General features: G+C 45.1%; 1 long non-coding RNA gene across 2 annotated transcripts in view; it reads left to right on the forward strand.

Moving 5' to 3' along the window:
- The window catches only part of LOC137227060 (uncharacterized), a 166,965-nt gene that overhangs the window by 67,273 nt on the left and 79,098 nt on the right, over positions 1–20,594 (forward strand). For both annotated transcript variants that reach the window (XR_010944676.1, XR_010944675.1), the window contains exons 5-7: positions 839–1,038; positions 11,587–11,656; positions 12,733–12,801. This is a non-coding gene — a long non-coding RNA (uncharacterized lncRNA). The remainder of the gene's footprint in view (positions 1–838; positions 1,039–11,586; positions 11,657–12,732; positions 12,802–20,594) is intronic.

Here is a 20,594-nt window from a genome sequence, read left to right on the forward strand (position 1 = left end):
CAGATTAGGAGAAAGTATTCACAATACATATATCTGACAAATGACTTGTGTACAGAACACATAGAGAACTTCTACAACTCGACAATAAGAAAATCAATTCAAAAGGGGCAAAATTTGAACAGGCACTTCACAAAAGATATAAAAATAGCTAATAAGCCCATCAAAAGATGCTTGACATCATTAGACACCAGGGAATGAAAATTCAAACCGTAATGAAATACTGCTATACACCTATTAGAATACCTAAAATTTAAAACATTGACAATACCAAATATTGGTGAGGATGTACAGCAACTGGCACTCTCCTATATTTCTGATGAGATTGTAAGATGGTACAATCACTTTGAAAAACAGTTTGTTGGTAAAGTTAAATATGCACTAACCATATGCCCCCCAAATTCCACTCCTTAGGTACCTACCCAAGAGAAACAAGTATGTCCGCATGGACACTCTAAGAATATTTATAGCAGCTTTATTCATAAGAATCAAAACCTGGAAATAACTCAAATGTTTATTAATGGATAAAGAAATTGTGGTATGCGCATACAAATGTGTAACTTCTCATTAATAAAAAGAAACAAACGACTGATACTACTGATACATGTGACAGAGTGGAACAATCTCAAAAATACTACACTGAATGAAAAAAATTCTGATACAAAAGAGTTCACGCTGCCTGATTCCATTTATGTAAGACTCCGGAAAAGATAAATCACATCTATAACGACAGAATTAGTGGTTGCCAGGAGTTGGGATGGGGATTGGTGTGAAGGGGCATAAGGAAGCATTCTGGTGATTCTATCAGGGCTTGAACTCTCCATTGTGAATCTTCTTTCAGGGGTCGACATGGGTTCCAATGAGCATCCTGAACAGCCACCAACACTTCAAGCTCCATTAGATTCATTAGTCAGAAGACCTATTGGCAGAATAGCTTGTGTTGTGGCCTGAATCAGCTTCTCCTGCTTTGGACTCCAGTCAAAGGAAGAGCAACCTTATGCATTCCTCAGCAACAGGGTCAGAGGAGGACATCCATATGTGGTATGTATGTATTGGCCCCCAAAGAGAGCCAGTAAAGGTATTGCTCATTCTTAGTGGTGATATATGCATGAGGCAGCAATTTTTCTTTCACCTTGGAGGAAATGTTGTAATATTATGGAGACATGAGCTTCTAGAAATATCTCTGAGATCCCTGAATTTCCAATGGTATCTCCCAGACTATGACACACATGTGTTTTACTGGGATATATTCTTCTGCCTGCTTACCTGGTTGATGAACCTGATATCATCTAGACTTTGATGCAACCTAATGTTCTGTAGGGTAACAAGAGGATCAAAAATCACCTTGATCTAGATTATGGCACAAAGCAAAAGAATGAACATAGTCCCTAGGCCAGGGTGGTGAATATGTACTGTTATTCCTGTCAGGTAAAAGCAAACTTCTTCTAATAGAGAAAATGCATTCACCAGATCAATAGCCATATAGCAGACCCATAGGGAAAAGGAACAACATCTAAAACAGCAGCTTCAATTGTAGCCATAACCTAGTAACACTTAAAATAATACACTGTTATTTTCCAAGACCTGTTTGTCTTTTTCAGAGGCCAAATAGGCAAGTTGAATAGAGATGTGATAGAGATCATTACCTTTATAGCTTTAGAGTTTTTGTTGGTTTACAAACCTGTGCTAGTCCCCCAGGCATGTGATATTATGCTTAGTTCATTATCTTGGTAGCGAGGGGAATGCTGCAGGTGCTTCTGCTTTGGCTATCCTATTATAAAACCTCTCACTCTGTCAGTCAAGGAGCCAATGTGGTGATTCTACCAGTTGCTGAGTATATATCTACTCAAACTACATTTTCAGGAACTATGGAAATAACAAAAGAGTATGTTTGTGGGTGTAGTGGGCTCACTAAGAGATGGAAATAGCCCCAAATTCCATTTATCAATGGAATCTGATAAACATCTATTTTTATCTATGGGTGATGGTGGTTTTCTGGAACACTACTGATTAGTATTGGTTCTGAATCAATGTCCAGTAATTCCTGAAAGGTCCAGATATTTCTCTTTCTCTAGTGTGAAATTATCCATAACTTGCTTTCTAGTCTGCCACAGTGCTTACCACTGTTATTTGTTTCTCAGATCTGTTATGCTCCATTTGGCTATCCCCTGGAGGCCTTCGAGTTCATGATCCTCTGCTCTAATCCCGTGCTCAATCCTTGTTAGGACCAAGGTGGCTTGTAGCTTGAGGAGATATACTCAGCAACTGGTAGAATCCCCACAATGACTTCTTGACTTATAGAGTGAGGGTTTTTATAATAGGGTAGGCAAAGCAGAAAGAAAATAGGACTGACAGACAGAAAGAGAATACATGCCTTTTAAAGAAGATTTCGCCTCCATCCCCCAAACCAGCCAAATCTACCAGAAGTGATTCTACAAGCTTCCCTGCCAATAGGAAGAACAAGCCATTCAACAAGAAGAGAGAGCAAGACTAACTGCTGTGGGATAAAAACCTCTGGTCAGCCTTTAGCCAAGACCAGGGCAACTTCTCTCCCAGGGAATATTCCACAGTCATGAATGTCTCCCCTTTATGACCTGGTAGCCCAGAGCCATAAGAGTTACCGAGGCTTCCTGCTTGCTCTTTCCTTTGGACTGCTCACTCTGGGGGAAGCCAGGTACCATGTCTGAGGATATGCAAGTAGCTCATGCAGAAGCTCATATGAAGTGGTACTGAGGCCTCCTACCAACAGCCAGCGACATGTGAGTGAACTACCTTGAACGTTAATCCTTCAGCGCCAGATAAAGCCTTCAGATGACCTCAGCCCCAGCCAAAATCTGAACTGCACAAATCTCGAGAACCCTGGAGCAAAGCCGTTTCAAATTCCTGACCCACACAAACTATGTGAGGTGATACGTGTTTATTGTGGTTAAACCACCTAATTTGGGGCTAATTTCTTATGCAGCATTAGATAGCTAATATGGTAACTTGGCCACAACCTCTTTTGCTGTCCAAGCTATTATTCGTGCCAGTCATGGGAGTTATGAGTTAGATGAGAGGGAACAATTTATAATAGATCAATGGGGGAAATGTGGCTTTTCCTCTTACCCTACCTCTTCATAAACTGCGGCGGCCCCACTGTGTGATCCGGATGTTGAAGTTACAACAGCTGAGATTTGCAGGAAACTTTAGATTTGTAGGGAACTTTAGAACTTACAAAGGAATAGCTTACAAATATATCTCTTCACATTCCTTCACAATAGCCCTATGGAACAGATAGGGCAGATATTATTTTCAAATTTCAAGTGACTAACATATGACAATGTCAGGATTTGCATGAAGGTCTCTCTGATTCCACAACTGAGTTACCTGAAAGCAATGCCATTCCTACTACGTGTGTTAGTTCAATTCAATTCAGCATACTTAATGGTGAGAAATGATATCTACATAGCACTTAGTACAAGGTAAAGGACTCACTAAGTGGTAGCTACTACTATGATTTACAGACATACATTTATGATATGCCATGGGGCTGGGAATACAAAGGTGAATATGACCAGGCCCTTCCCTTAAGGAGCTTGTTCTGGGAGGATAAAGCAGAACTTGCTGAGGCCTATGCTCCCAGCATTGCCTTGAAAAGCCAGCAGCCCTGATTTTAAAAAGAAAAAAAAAAAAAAGATTCCTGTTTGAAGTACGTATTGGCCAGGCAGGTTAGGGCTGGGGGTGGAATGCCCAGGGCTCTTTGTGGATCGGGGTTCTGTCCCTTCTCAGATGTAGGGGTGGAGCCCTCCCACCCCAGCCGACATGCCCCAAAAGTGGCACCCACAGAGCAGGTTGCTTGGGGGAGAGGAACACAGTGATCATTGGTAACACCCCACTCTTCAATTTAGCCAATAATTATTACCTTGTTTTCTTGGATCGAATGTAGCTTATTGAGGTATAAGAATCAGCTGGGACATCCTAGGGCCAAACACCCTGGAATGAGCTTCCTACCTCTGTGGGGTCACCCAGGAAATGTCCACAGTAAAATCACTTCCCAGGGTTCACAGGACAGAGGAATAGGATCGGTTGGGGGTAGCAGAGGAGGCCTGTGGGAGAGGTGGAATGAAATAGCTCATGTGGTCCATGGAGGGAAGATGAGGACCTGGGCATTAGAGGAAGGTTTCTGTGACACCAAATGCATCCAGAGGTTCCCTGGTGCTACCAAAGGCTTTTCCTGAGGGAGGACAAGAACTGTTCCAAGTGGCTTCTCAGGGTCTGTACAGCACTGAGAATGGCCTGGTTTTGCTTGATTTCTCTTATTTTTGTTTTTCTGTTTTTCAAAAATGATCACCAAATTCCCATCATTCTTTGTATGCAACACCCATTAAACCTAAGCGATTCTCCAAGACAAAGAAAACACCATGTCTGGGGACATGTGCCAAGAAGAAGCCCATGACCTTCTCGTGCTGGGGCACTGGTGTTTTTAAAGCAACAAATGCATGATATTGAATATCCCATCAAGGCTCCCTTCTGAGCAGATCCAACAATTGTCCCGGGGAAGAAACAATCTGGGAAATGCCCCCAAACCATTACAGGGTGCCCACAAAAACAGCTCATCAAATTCCTCTCCCTAATCAGGAAGGCAGGGGGTAGGGGGGGTGTGTGTGTGCGTGAGAGAGAGAGAGAGAAGGCTGCTTGTCATGGCGCTTGGGACCCACCGTTGTCCCCTTATCAGCATAGCTGAGGACGTTAGACCTTTTGCTCACCCCTGTAAAAACACAAGACACAGCACAACTTCTCTCCAAGAACATTTTCCACCCAGAGGCCTCTGCCTCAAGGCAAAAACGTCAACTCTTCTGGCCTCTGCACAGGCCTTTTGGAAGCCAAGTGCCCTCTTTTGGCTAAGTAAATAACTAAGTGCCTGGGCTTACGAGCAGGTGGAGATGAGCCTGGTCGGGCCAGAGCCCCAGCCATAGCCTTTCTGATCGTTTGTTTTTCAGCAGCAAGTGGAGGCAAAGGCAAAGGTGGAGGAAAGGGAAACGTGATCTCCAGCGAATTGCAGTATTTTGCTTTCTCTAATCCTATTCAGGTGGTGACTGTAGCAAAAAGGAAAAACAGGGCAATATGTAGGATGGATTAAAAAAACAAAACCCTGATTATTACCCCGATGAATGTGCATTGGCTGAATTGAATTCAAGTCCCAGTGATTCATTGTTAATGGGCCCCAAGTTCTGACCCGGGTTGGAGGTGGGGCTTATGTGACGGCGAGACGGCGGCTGTGGGAGAGTCTCCGCGCTGGAGAGAAGCTGGCCCCGGAGCAGGCAGCCTCTGCGCCTGGCCCAGGGCCGGCGCCTCCTCCAGGACTGCCTACTGCACACCTGCGACTCGGCTTCTCTTCTCTCAGAGCTGTGCTGCCGGCGATTTATTCCCCCCTAGAGCCTCCCCGAGGCCAGGCTTGGGGAGACAGTGTGCAGAGGGGGTGCGGGAGGACCGCGCTGCAACTCCTCCCTCCCCCAGCGAGGGCTCCCCAATGAGGAGAGTGGAAAACACTGTCTTGCATGAATAATACGCTTTTTCCTTTGCCCTTTTGGAAGAGCTCAGAGCACTTAGCAGACAGGATGCTCTTCACCCTCAACCACTCCCTGAGGCTAAATCAGGTTTTGATTCCCCCCCACACCGCCTTTTCTTTTTTTCTTTTTCTTTTTTAATAGATGACGAAATGACAGCCCAGAGCAATTGTTTTCTGGGAGTGAGCTTGTTGGGGTAACAAGAAGCAGGCAGGGAAGAGCTGATTTGGTAAGAGTCCTTTATGGAGGCAGAAAATCTCTCGGCTAACCCCATGCTCAATCAGCATAGACATACGGAAGGGAGCACAGTCATTTAAAAAGTCCTGGTAGAGGGCTTCCCTGGTGGCGCAGTGGTTGAGAGTCCGCCTGCCAATGCAGGGGACACAGGTTCGTACCCGGGTCCAGGAAGATCCCACATGCGGCGGAGCGGCTGGGCCCGTGAGCCATGGCCGCTGAGCCTGTGCGTCCGGAGCAACGGGAGAGGCCATAACAGTGAGAGGCCCACGTACTGCAAAAAAAAAAAAAAAAAAAAGTCCTGGTCTATATAATAACTTGCCCCAGACGCTGGTCAACGAACAGGCTTTTTTTTTGTCTGTTTTAACTAGCAGGAGGGTTCTCCTCTAAGAGGATACTTCTAGGTCATGTAGAAATAGAATTGAAACTACACCTGAGTAATTGCAAAGGCCACAAGGAAGACTGTTTATTCAAACTTCAGTCCTGTTGAGCTCAGGAAATGAAGGCAAAAATTCCCTGTCTGCAGATGTTTCTGCCAAATGGATGGAACGAGAAGGGAGATCCAGGAGTTTCTGTGTGGTAGACTCACAGTTAGGTGGTAGTGACTAGTCTCTAATCATCTCTGGCCTTTATTATTGTGCAGATTCTTGCTAACCATTCTAGCGGCCCCCAGTCTTTCCTTCACCATACTACAGCAAAAATGATCTTTTACAAAAGCAAACTTTGGTCATGCCATTCCTGTACTTAAAACATTCAGTGGCTTCCCATGGTCTTCAAAATAAAATTCAAACTCCTTAGCACAGCATGAAAGACCCCTACCTATCCCACCAGATGACTGAAACTGCCTTCTACTTTTTACACTCTGAGTTCATTAATTCACTCATTTAAGACATCAGACTGTCATTGATTTTCCAGCAGGTTCCCCAAACACTAGAAATATACCACATCCGGTAGTGCCTAGAACATGATGTGACCAACACTCATGGAATCCACCTCTAGCCCCAGAACTTACTTCTCTCTCTGCCCATAACTCCCTCCTCTTCCACCAGGTAGCTTTACTGCTCTGTGAATTTTCTCCTTCTTCATCTCTCCCAAATGCCTCTCTTAAATTTTTCTGATAGCACATGGTCCTGTAATTCGGTTATTCATCTGTTTTCCCCCTTTGTGAATGAGATTTTTTTTTTTTTTGCGGTACGCGGGCCTCTCCCTGTTGTGGCCTCTCCTGTTGCGGAGCACAGGCTCTGGACGCGCAGGCTCAGCGTCTATGGCTCACAGGCCCAGCCGCTCCGCGGCACGTGGGATCTTCCTGGACCGGGGCACGAACCCCTGTCCCCTGCACCGGCAGGCGGACTCTCAACCACTGCGCCACCAGGGAAGCCCTGTGAACGAGATTTTTCAGGACAGAAACTTCATCTTGTTCATAGCACCTCACGCAGGGCCCGGCTCATGGTAGATGACTCTAGTGGCCATGGTTCCACAGCCACACTGGTTTTGGCCAGTGCAGGGGAGCGTGGAGGCTCTGGAAGAGAAACTTCTAAACACACTGTCCCTTGTTTTCTCCTTGGTGTCATATCTGGAAGTGATGCCTGGAGTTGCTGCAGCCATCCTATTGTCCACGTGGCACTAGCTTTAGGCAGAAGCCAGTAATGAGGACACTTGGGTAGAGAGTTGAGAGTAACCTCAGCCTGGGATCCTCCTACATCTGGACTTGAAGTTATGTGAATAGCAAATTTCTCACGGTTTAAGCCATCTGATTCAAGGTCTTTCCTTCCCTTCTCCTTTTTCTTTTCTCTGCTTCTTCTTGTCTTCCTCTTTCTTGTTCTTTTCCTCGTATTTTTTACTTTTTGCTGCCAAAATCTTTCTAACTGATTTGTAACTCAGTACCAGTCTTTGATTGGACTGACCGTATAGAGCCCAGAAACTGAGTCCAATTGGTGGCATCTGGAACTAATTGTATTATATTTATATGTCTTGTCTTGCCTATTAAACTATAGGTTCTTCTGGGGGAGGAAGTCATTTTGTCCCAAGTTGTCCTATTATTCTCATCTCCAAAGGGTCTACCTAATGCCTGTTACATAATAAGGAGTTCCCAAAATGTTGAATTGAAGTGAATTGAATTGAGTTGACATCTTCAACTACTTTTTTAACCCTCAATTTATCACTTATCTTTGTACCACATAATTTAGTATTTTATGCTATACTGTGGTTCTTATATTGATTCCCATTAAAAGTCTTACACTCCCCAAGGAGGTGTTAAGGTTCTGAAGAACAGCATCTGAGTCTTATATTTCTTTGGTATCCCGTGTGATTCCCAGCGTTTGTAGGGCTCATAGAGGGCTCATAACTTCCTGATGAACTAATCCTCTGAAACCTTGCATAACATTACATCCTACCAAACTTCATCATTATGCACTCTTCCATGTTTGTCTCAGTTCCTTGATGGCAGAATTTCTCACCTTCTTCTTCTTTGCCCTACATTCTACAGATATAGAGTACCTTCTCTTCTCTCCTATAGGCATAGAGTTGGCATCAATAAAGCCTTTATGACTAATGGATGAGAATATTAAAGTATTGTCTCCCCACAGATCACAATTCCACAAGGCGATTTTCGTGAACTTAAATTTCTCAAGGACTAGTGTGGTGGAGGTAGAGCTAACATTTAAAAGTATCTTTTGGGGGGCTTCCCTAGTGGTGCAGTGGTTAAGAACCCGCCTGCCAATGCAGGGGACACAGGTTCGAGCCCTGGTCCAGGAAGATCCCACATGCCACGGAGCAACTAAGCCCGTGCGCCACAACTACTGAGCCTGCGCTCTAGAGCCCCCGAGCCACGACAACTAAAGCTCTTGTGCCTAGAGCCCATGCTCTGCAACAAGAGAAGTCACCGCAATGAGAAACCTGCGCACCGCAACAAAGAGTAGCCCCCGCTCGCCACAACTAGAGAAAGCCCGTGCCAGCAACCCAATACAGCCAAACGTGAAAACAAATAAGTTAATTAATTAGAAAAAATAATAAATAAAAAAAAGTATCTTTTGGGGGTGGGGCACTGATTTTGGAAGTGACACCACACACTGATATCCTCGTTTAGCCATTGAGACTACTTTGCTATTATCTGTGGGTAGTTATGGAGCCTAGTTTTCTTTCTCAATATACCAGACATTTTTGTTTTTGAAGCTCTACTTCTTAGGTATGTCCCTCTGGGTCTCTAAAGAAGCCTACAGTCACAACTACTGTTTGCTGAAAGGGTACTTGGCACCTTGTTTCCTGTCCCATAGAAGGTCCTCTGGCGAGATGCTCCGGCTGCCGGGGCTTCATACCTTTTCACATGACTGAGATTCAAAAATACAACTCAGCAGTTTAAATTATTTACACAAGCTCCCAACAAACAAACAACCAGGGAGAGGTAAATATAAGGACCTACACATTCTCATTTTTCAGTGCCACTTTGAACATAGTTTCCCCTATCTTGGTGTTAGATTTTGACTCTGGTTATAATTCGGTATTTCCCAGAGAAAACATTTTAAAACCTTAAAACCAAGAGAAAGCAGGGATTGAGTAAGAATCAATCAAATTTGTCCTCATTTTTCTCCCTCCTTATTTTATATATCTGAGTGTTCCAGCTCTTCTCTCCAAATCTGATGAAAAGGTTTTCCCTTTGAAGGATGGTTATGCATTCTTTGCCTTATTTAGTTTCCACCCAGGTATGTAAAGGTGGTGGTGAATTATGTGTGTGTTTAGGTGTCAGGAGCATCCATGATACAATCGAGGGAATGCCAGAGAGCAGGGCTTTTAAATTTAATCTCCTGTGTCAAGTGTTGTACAACCAATGAAAATATCCCAACTTAAGGAAACTTGACATGTGAGACAGTGTGCTACATGCCATAGGGAATAAAAGATATGTAAGACATATTCAGACCCTCCAGGTATACTATGGGCTATAAGTAATTCAAAAAAGGAAAAAAAGAGAAACAAAAACCTTTTTTTCCAAAGTGGAAAAAAATTTATTACAAAAGTAATTCACTGCCATAAAAATTCATTTAACCTAGAAATGTATTTAGTGGAGAGAGTGAAATTTCTAATTCTCCATCTCTCATCCCAGAGATAGACACTATTAAGAGTTTTGTTGAGTCTTTCAGAATTTTTATATATATAGAAACACGTATTTTTATGTAGGAGGAACATATTATACATTATTGTTCTTTAACCTCTATCAGTACCTAGAGTTATACCTTATTTTTGTCTTACTTTTCACTGGCTGTGTACTATTCCATTGTATGTGTGTATCACACTGTCTCCTATTGACACCAGGACTCAGTTCTCTGAGTTATTTTCTATTGAAATAGAGTTGATTTACAATATTATATTAGTTTTAGGTGTATAACATAGTGATTCAATATATTTATAGATTATACTAGATTTAAAGTTATTATAAAATAATGGCTGTATTCTGCTGTGCTGTACAATGTATCCTTGTTGCTTTCTCTGAGATTTTTTTACTCCACTGGAAACAATGTTGTAGTGAACATCCTTGTCCATGTATTTTTCTGCAGTTGTTAAACCAACTTCTTGGGAAGATCAGGGAAGATTTCAGAGAAATGGTGGAATTTTAATAGAGCCTGGAGGGTGGAATGGCATGAACAAGGATGGAAACTATGAGGTGTACTCGGGGGTCTGTGAATAGACATCTTTGGGTGAAGTGTAACTTTTGTGGTCTCCACCTTGAGCAGTTGGCTCACAATAAAAAGTTAAGATGAAGGGTGAGTTTGCAAGAGAACATTAAGTTCTGGCGGTTTAGACATTTGGGGTTTGCAGTGATGCCATGACACCTCAGAAGAAATATCCCACATCTTTCTGGGAATGGAGGGTGTTGGGTGGATGGGAACTACCAGAGAGGAGAAGGCATCAGAGTTTCCAGGAAGCACAGGGAAAGCTGTGATGCGCCAAAGAGCCGTCATGAAGAATGATTCAGCAGGGCTGAGTGACTGACTGGTTGTGAAGCAAGTCAGGAGGCACTGTGTTCTTATCTAAAAATGGGGACAACAATTCCCATCCCTCAGGGTTAGTATGAGCACTAAGCGAAATAATGGGCAAACTTTTCATAAGTAACAGTTACTCCTGTAATATCATTTCATTGGGTTATGAACTTTCTCTGTAGTCCCCCAAACAATGGTCATCCCAACAGGGCTCTAGCAGTTGTTCGTTTATGGAATGAAGAGGGTGGATTACAATGACCTTTTCAGAGAGAAACTGTGAAGTCACCGAAGGGGGTTAGCTCTGTTTTCTCAGTGATTCAGTGGAAATTTAAGAGTTACCTCCAAAGATGTGAATCCTGTCTAAATACTTCGGGGCACTTTCACATCTGTGGTTACTGAGTTAAATTTTGCCCTTTATCTATTTCAACACCCTGCCTCCCCACCCCCCACCAAATTACAGAGACTTGTTTTTGCTTTTAGAGCAGAAAGGAAGGATGGGAAGACACACTCCAAATATTTAGTTAGTTTCAAAAGTATGTGTTATTCGAAGCACCTTCAAGTACTAGGTTTCTTGAAATAAGAAACTCTATCATCTCGCTCTGCTGTGTTCCCTTTGGCAGGAACAATAACCATCTACTTCAAGTGCAAAACACTCAGCTCTTTAGGGGGAAAGAATAATAGCCTAAGAGTTGGGAGAGAGGGAAATTCCAGGCTCAGCTCTCCCCACCTAAGTGGGAAGACTTCTCTGAGCCTCATAATCCTGATCAGTAAAATGAGAGGGCTGAGCAGGGAGCCTTTATGTTCCTTATTGGTAAGATATCACAACCTCTTGTTCACAGATCCCTTGTGAGGTTGATGGGACAGCAGCACGAGGCTTGTTGTGCAGATTTGGAAATGGACACCCAAGAGGTGAGTGACTTGGCTAAACGGAACGTGGTTTCCCCCCTCAGAGATGAGACCAGGGACAGTGTCTTCCAGCTGATTTCTAGCATGGAACACTGCCTTCTGAAAGACGCTGCATCCGGTTGGGGTAGAGACTTCCATAAGGTCAGGTGTCTGCTTCCTTCATGTGGAAACTGCCTCCCACCCCTTGGCAGCTCCCATTATTTCTTCCCTTCCCACTCCCGCTTGACCCTCTTGTTGTAGCCACGCTAAACTACTCTGAGTTCTTCATATGGCCCCACTCCCTCTCACCTCCTGCTCTTTGCATAAACTCGGTATATTTTTTTTGGCTTGGAAAACTCTCTTCCCCATTAACCCTTTTCCCTAGTTAACTCCCCCTCCTCCCTCAGGCTTTCATTCAGTCCTTGCCTCTTTCAGAGGCCCTCCTCCAAGCTGTGTCAGAGATACGTTCTCTGAACTTTCCTAATTGTTGTGATAGTATTTACCACCCTACATGGTAAGTGCCTGTTAACTCATGAGACACATGAAAAAATGTACTTGATGTTTGTCCCCAAACTGAATGGCTTAAACCAGATAAAAGCTTTTCTTTCATGTAACAAAAAGTATAGAGATATGCTCTCCAGAGTCAATGTGGTAGCTTTACGGTCAACAGGGACCCAGATCCTTAAAGCTTTGAGTTCTAGTATCCTGAATGTTGCCTCCTGATTCCAAGATGGCTGTTGGAATACAAGCCACCACATCTATGAAAGGGGCAGGAACCAAAGGAAATGTCTACCAGATGAGTCAGACCCCTTTATGAAACTTTCCTATAAGCTCTACCAAAAGACATCTACTTGCCTATCCTTAGCTGGTAAATGTAGTTTCTTAGCATCCTGAAAAACACTGGATGCCCTTGGTAAGGTAGGAGCAGAGAGGAACTGTTTGGTAGGCAGTCGGCATCTCTGTCATCTAAACTACTCAAGATGTGGTAGGCAGGCCATGTCCATCTGCGAGCAGATAAGTATGGAAATGTAAGAGACATGATGTGGTATCTATCCACGATGGGCAGTCAGTAAAACAGTAGCATTTGGTCTTTCCCACAGAGTCTGAGAAGCCCTGCCTGCCACAAGTCCTCTATGTTCCCCATGAGACTGCACGCATCATGAGGGCAGGTAAGCTTTGCTCTCTGTTGTATTCATGGGTCCTGCTACAATGCCTAATGAAGACGTGCTTCGTGAACTTTTGAGTCAGGATGAGGCTGGAAACTCAGCCTCTGCGCACCAGTGCTGAATCGAATCTTGGAAGCAGAGTTTGGGATGAAGTAGAAAAGAACAGGTCTATTGCTTTGCCAGGCAAAGGGGGACACAGCAGGCTCCTGCCCCAGAAACTCTGTGTCCCAACCGGGGAGGATACGATGAGGAGTTTTATAGCAGTGGTTCAAGGGTGGGGTTGCTGATAAGATTAGGGCCTGCACTGCTCTAATCTGGTCTCAAGTAATCTTGATGAGTTTCTCTGGTTCCTTTAATCTGGCCTCAGCTGGTCTTCTCTGGAAGGAAGAATGCTAACATCTTCCGTTTGTTGGGGGTTTTAGTTCTGTAAAGAGCTTAAGGGTACTGTTGTGTGTATCCCTTGAGGTGAAACCAGGACCTGCCCCAAGGCTGCACTATTGTTTCTTGGCTGCTCCTGCCTTGTCTCTGCAGCCCCTCCCTTCCTGGATTAGCAGCTGTTCGAATCTGCCCTTTGAAACTCAGGGAAGGTCATGGAGGCTGGAGTCTGTTCCCTACAAGAAACGGGGGACGCAGAAAGGCTTCCGTGCACAGGAGCCCCATAGGGTCCTGCTGGGTCTCAAGGATAAGCACTGAATGCATTTGTCATCATCTGGTTCTTACTCAGCTCACCTGCTCAGGTGTGTCTGAATTTTTCTCCTGTCCTGTGTCCCTTCATGATCTCCTTTTCTTGCTTCTCTCTGGCCCTGCTGTCAGCATCTCCAAGATCTGTCTTTCTCTCTCCCAACCCTTAAATATGGCAACTTCTGAAGCTTCAGCCCTGAGCCCTGTGCTTCTCTCTCTCCACACCCTGTCCCTCTGGGCTTCCCTACTTCGTAGCTTTCATGCTCCTGCGGAAGAAAGATTCCCAGGTCCTGGCCCCAGGCTGAACTCTCTCTTGGCCCCTGGTATCTTCCAGGTGCTAGCTGGAGTGGGTCCAAAACTGAAGTCTCTCCTCCTAAGTCGGGCTGACTTCCAGACTCTTTCCCCAGAAACCAGTGGGATTCAACATAGACCGAAGAGAGGCCAAGCCTTGAGCATGGATAAATCTGAACAGTTGGGGGAAATAGGATGTGCTTCTGTACGACATTCCTGTGAGGAAAGAGGTTCCCCACCCACAGACCGGGCCAAGAGGGCCCCATCCTGTAGCGCTCCGGGGTGGTGGAGGCAGGCCCTGTCTGTGAAACCAGAATGTTTTTTGCACTGGGGAGGGAGGTGTGATTGAAGATGCTTCCTCCCTCAAGGATGACCCTTCATCACTGTGAGCAATTGCTCTTCTCTGATTAAGTGCAAGGCCCACCCACTGTGAGCTCACTCCCCAGGTCTGTTCAGGACTGCCCAGGCCTTCTCAGCTCGCTTGGCAATCAGCGATCACAATCGATAGCTCCAGAAAAGGCAGCTTTATTCACTGAAATCACAGATCAATGGGACAAGATTTGCATGTGAGCTGAGTGTATAAATCCTGGGGCGAGGAAATAATTTTTTCCCTGCTATCTCCTGATTTTCCCTCCCTTTCTGTTTCCTCAGTTCATTCTCCCTTCTGCTCTTTTGTCCTTCTCTTCACTGACAATGTCCTTTCTTTAAAGACTCCTCCTTTCCCCACATCCTCAGCTCTGGGGCAGGGGATGCGCCCCTCCTCTGCACTCCCCCAGGCCCCGCGTGGTGATTATCTGTGAATTTGTCTCCCTCCAGCCGACCCAGGATCCTGTGAGCAACTTGAGGGTGGAGATGTGTTTCCCTCTGGGCCTCCAGAGTGAGCTGCGCGTGGGGGTGGGGGGAGGCCGCCTCATGCCTACACTCAGCACTGTTTACTGAACCCGTGAATTGTTGACAACCTCCCCTCCTCCTCTCTTTCTGCCTTCTTTCCTCCTCTCTCTCCCAGCCTCCTCTCCTTCCATTCACCTTTCTTAAGTGGAAGACGCCTACAGGTGCTAGTGTGTATCACCACGGTTGGGACTTCCCTGTCCCAGAGGCCAAGGGGCCACCTAGGGCAATTAGGAATCTTTTCCTTGCGTGGCAATATGACCTGCTATCATGTTCCCCAATAGTCTCCCTCACTCGCAGGGGACTTGAAAGACCTGAAAAATATTGGTGCCTTTCTCTTGATCGAAGGCTTTGAAAGCTTCTCTTGGAGGTCGAGGCACCACTTGAGTAAAATGGTGTGGAGGAAACCCCACGAACTTGGCTGCAGTGGGTCTCCCCTGGAGACAGCGCCCGGCTTCTTCGGTTTCTATTTGCTATCTTGACCGAGAAGTTGTAATGCGTGCACTGTTTCAAAACAGATACAGCTTTTGGTTTTATTTTTGGCAGCTCTGTCATGTTTCCCACTGTTATACCTTTCTTTTATTTCCTCTGGGATATTGAAAAGTAGCATTGGCACATTTGAGGGTCCTCTTCTCAATTTGACACTTATATTCAGAAATAAGTAATCTTTTGAATAAAAAGTGGCATGGGTAACTGCCAAGACAACTTCCTACAGCCTTAGAGATGGGTCGAGATTGGAAAGGAACCTCAGGTCCCATCTTGTATGCTGTCCGGTTGAGATCAGAAGCTCCGCAACTTTGTCCTTGTGACTTGCAAGAGTGGTAGCTGCTGACATTCCTCTAGCATGTTACTTACAACGTACCTCCACGTAGAATCTTATTTGAATCTTGCGTCAGTGCTCCTGAGGTCAGTTGCTGTAATCACATACATCGTGGGTGAGTGAGTTGAGGACCAGATGTTATGTAACTTGTCCACAGTTCCATAGCCAGGAAGCACCTCCTAAAGCTCAAACCCACTTTCTGTTGCTAAATTCCTTGTTCTTCCCGTTGAGTCACATGGTCCAGGTAGGAGCAGCTCTCCAGAGTGATGAGCATGGATGCTTCGCTGCCACTGACCTAGCTGACAATGCAGGGATCATCCCCTGATGAAGCCCACTTTTCCTGGGGCAGAAAGAAGGTGAAGGACATACAAATAGCTCAACTTCCCTGCTCCAGCTTCCAAAAAATGCTGCCAGGGCCCATGGATAGGACCACTTTAAAATCATCCCAGTCTCTCCTCTTCCTGTGCTTGCGTTCTCTTCTGTGGAGCCTCTCAGCGCCACCCTCCTTCTCCCTCAGGCCATCCCAAAGCCCCTTAATACCCATTGTTGTGGTCAGAAATATTGTGCAGTTACTCTCCTGTCCCAAGCTTTGCTGAAAAAGAATCTGGTTAATTAACATTGATTACAATCCACCAACTGCAAGTAAAAATCGATTGCTAGGGTCCCTAATTTGAATGCGCTTCTCTCTCCTTATCTCTGGTGAGAACGAAAGAGGCAGAGGGTAGAAAAGAGAAGAGGTGAGAGGACAGAGGGTATTTCTTAAGCAGTCCAATTTCCAGGGTCCCTGGTGAGGGACATTAGTGATGCTGCTGGTCTTTAGACCTCACCCACTCTCCTTCAGCGTGACCATTTCTCAGCGTGACGTCTAATTGCCACAGATAGTCACTGTGCCCATTTGGGCCTTGTTCATAGCTCCCTACTTTATTGAGAGAGGAGCTATGGTATTGATTCTGGATGGTCGGGGAAGAACGCCAGAGAATATTAGTAAGGAGCAGAGAGAACACAGTACATAAACTTTTATGACACGATGTCAAACTGGATTGTGAAGACGTAAATGAAAAGGACAGCATGGTCTGTAATTACCACAAGCGCACATCTTCCATCTGCTGGAGAAGGCGGCCTTGGGCTGGTCGGGGCAAACTGCAGAGGGGGATGAATTGTCCCATTCATAGGAATGGTGACCCGTAGTGGTTGCTTCTAATTGTTGAGAAAGGATATATGGGATGTAAAAAAAAAAAAACAAAAAAAAACCTTGTTGCTGTTGTGTGTGGCAGTGTGGTCCTGAGGAAAGCGTGTGGATTCTAATGTCAGGTCTGTGTCACTTACTGTTAGCCATGTGACAATGGGCTAGTCACTTAACCTCTCTGAACCCCAATTCCCTCCCGGGTAAATAGAGGTAGTAATAACTACTTTGCAGGGATGGTGTAAGGATTAAATGAGATAATGCAAGCAAACTTTTCCCATGGTACCTGGAAAATAACGGGCTGCCAGCAGATAGTAGATATAATCATCGTTATTCATTTTTTTGATTCAATAAATATTTATAGAGTGTTTGCTCTGAGCAAGCACTGTGCTTGATGCCGGGGAAAGAGCGGAACCCCAGGCTCATGGATCTCACAGTTCTCTGGGTGAGACAGACGTTAATTAATTATCGACCCGTTATGTTAGAAGCTGGGAAGAAGGCCATGATGCTATATGAGGGGATGTCTCCTGTTCATGCCTTTTCAACAATCACATTATTTGTTTATTATCTGTCTCTCTCATTGAGAACTGGGACTTTGTCTGTTTCATTCACTGCTCATCTCTGTTGCCTACAAGTGAGTGATATAGTGGACACTCAGTAAATATTTACTAAATGAATGAATAGCTATATACCCAGGATATAGAGCAAGAATTAGTACCTGGCTTTTAAGAGCTTGTAGTCGAATGAGGTACAGAAGAAATGCATACCATTTAAGACTCAGTGGAATCATTGTCAAGTTTAGCTACAAAATCAAAAAAATTGAACATGTACCTTGAAAACTCTCTTTACCTGAACATGGGCATCACGTACCAGCACGGGCCCGGTGGCACACAGTCGGCACTTAGTGGCGAGTAAGGAAAGGTGATGGAAAGACGAGGTAAGCCATCGTCCCTCCTGGGTGTAGTGGCTGGGCTCCCACACTGTGAGTGGTTAGTTAGTGTAGGCTGACTTATCTAGCAAACAGTACCCAGTCTCAGCAGTGAGGTCAGCAGAGGGACTCTGCTCCACCAAGTGTTCCGGACACAGGCTCTGCTTGTCAGGTCTTGGGTGCTTCACTGGCGCCTCCTCATCCAGCTGGCAGAATATCAGGAGGCATGCCCACTTCTCACTGCATCAGCTTGGAGGCTGCCATGGAGCTGTGGCTCACGTTGCATTGTCCAGAAGAGTCACATGGCCTCAGCTCCATGCAGGGGAATTGGGGAGTGCAGACAAGTGGTGTGTCCAGAGGAGGAGTTGGTGGGCAGCCTGTGTCTCTACCACAGTGAGTTCAGCAAACACTTAGGGAGATCCCACTGTGGGCGGAGCACCGGGGTCCAACATGGCCAGACCTCAGAGGCCTCCAAGAGGACGCCATCTAGTGGGCAAAGCATGGAAATAAATCATAAAAGGCAGATCTTAACAAGTGCTGTTGTAGAGGGACAGCAAGTACAACAGGAGTATAGAGAAGGGAAGGATTTATTCCACACAGATTATGGGACAGTTTCAATGGGCACAGTCAGACTAGAAAGGAGGGTAAGACTTTAACCCCTGGGGTAGTGGAGATGGCTAACCCTACATCGAAGACTGGCGTTTCCCTCCCATGGTACAGACTCGTGGCAGGTGAGCAGCTGTCCAGCTGGGGTCTCCATTTCACAGCTCTCTTGGTGAGGGAGGAGACTAGCTCTCAACAGTGAAATGTCAACCAAAAGGATAACACTTACCTCTGGGCCGAGTCAGCAAAGAAAGGAGTGTTCTTTCTCCATCCTCTCATTCTCCATCCACTGGCCAAACACTGTTGCTCAGGGTTATCTCGTAAGCCTCATTTGGGGATGGCAGGGCTTCCAGTAGCCTGGCTTCTAAGTGACTGTGCAAGAACCTCCTCCCAGCGCCCTGCTACCACGGAACTACCTTGAACGCTATGTGAATAAGAAGGAGACATTATTGACTTTAAAACGTTCTATATTTGGGGTATAACCACTCCGGAAAACAGTGTGATAGTTTCTTTATTTTTAAAAAAATATTTATTTATTTATTTATTTGGTTGTGCTGGGTCTTAGTTGCGGCTTGCTTGCTCCTTAGTTGCAGCACATGGGCTCCTTATTGCAGCTGGTGGGCTCCTTAGTTGTGGCTCAAGGACTCCTTAGTTGTGGCACGTGGGCTCCTTAGTTGCAGCAGGTGGGCTCCTTAGTTGTGGCATGCGAACTCTTAATTGCGGGAACATGTGGGATCTAGTTCCCTGACCAGGGATCAAACCTGGGCCCCCTGCATTGGGAGCACAGAGTCTTAACCACCGTGCCACCAGGGAAGTCCCTGTGATAGTTTCTTACAAACTTAAAAATGCACCAATCCTATGTTCTGGCAATTCCACTCCTAGGGATTTATCTAAGAGAAATGAAAACATATGTCCACAGAAGACTTGTGCTGGAGTGTAATAGCCAAACACTGCAAACAGTCCAAGTATCTGCCAGCAAGTGAATGGATAAAAACATTGTGGCATATTCATATATGGAATACTATTTGGCAATAATTAGTAGGTAAAGAATGAATTATCAATACATGCAGCAAAGTGTATACATATCAAAACCATTACGTCATGTGAGAGGAGCGGGGCACAAAAGAGTACATGCTGTGTGATTCCTCTGCATAAAGTTCAAAACAGGAAAACTAATCTATGGTGACATAAATCAGGATAGTGGTTGCCTCTGGGGGGAGAGAATTGACTAGAAGGGGACATGAGGGAACTTTCTGAGATATGGAAATATTGAGTGGTTACATGGTTGCGTACGTCTATCCAAAGTCATCAAATGGTACCCTGAAGATTTTCTCTGTATATAAATTTTACTTTAATGTTAACTAAGGAAAAAAAAAAAAAAAGAACATGTTCTGGCAAAATGAATGGGTAATTTTGATTAAAGCCTGGGTTCTAGATGAGGGAATAGGGGTAGAATACAGTAGCATGTAAGGCTGGTATACAGTTTGGACATTTAATGCCAAAGGAGCTGGAGTTGGATTTTATTACCTAAACAATGGGGCAGCACCCAAGGCTTTTGAGTAGGGGAGAAACAATCTCACGTGCAAGTTTTTGGAACATAAATGGTGGCAGTGTGGAGGAGGGAAGGGTAAGATGAGTAAGATGATAGTCATGTTAGGGGCCAGGGCCCCTGTGATTACACGCAGACTGAAATTTCCCACTGCACGTAAGCAATGGCTAGCCCAGGGAGCCGGCCGGGGATCTAGTAGCTGTGTTGGCCAAAGGTCGAATTGTGAAACAAACAGTTTCTTTCATGCAGAGAATATTTTAATCCCTGTGACTCTTTAGTAAGATCAGGCCTTGTGTTTTGATTGGAAATGATTTCTATTATTAGTTACTATTACTACTCTTGGACCGTTGAATGCCAAGGCTTGCGAGGAGCTGGGCAGGACCCAGAGTCTGTGAAGTTTGCATTTTCCAGCGCTCAGCAGACGGGCCCTCAGCCTTGCAGCTAGTCCTTTGACGCTCATTCACCCCTACCTCAATCTGTGTTCTTCAGTTTGCATCAGAGGCACCAAGAACCTGGAAGTGGTGATGGTAGAAACACAGGGCACAGGCTCAGAAGGTGAACGGCTACTTAGACCCATGCTCAGCAGCTCATGTGTTTCTCAAAACTCCTAGGAAAGACTATGGCAGAAATGCCCCTATGCCATCCTGAGTTAGCATCTAGGTGAACCTCACGGATCTCTTGAGGGCCCAGAAAAGATGAAAGAACTACCAAGACAGCTCAAAAAATCTCTTGTTTAATAAGCCAAACACTTCATAGGTATTTTCTGAGTGTTGACTCTACATTGGCGCTGGGACATAGAAGCAGATGAGACAGATGAGGCTCTTACCCTCTTCCGATCCCTTCCTATCACCCA

The sequence above is a fragment of the Pseudorca crassidens genome, chromosome 7 (genome assembly GCF_039906515.1).
Source record: "Pseudorca crassidens isolate mPseCra1 chromosome 7, mPseCra1.hap1, whole genome shotgun sequence".
NCBI classification, from domain to species: domain Eukaryota; kingdom Metazoa; phylum Chordata; class Mammalia; order Artiodactyla; family Delphinidae; genus Pseudorca; species Pseudorca crassidens.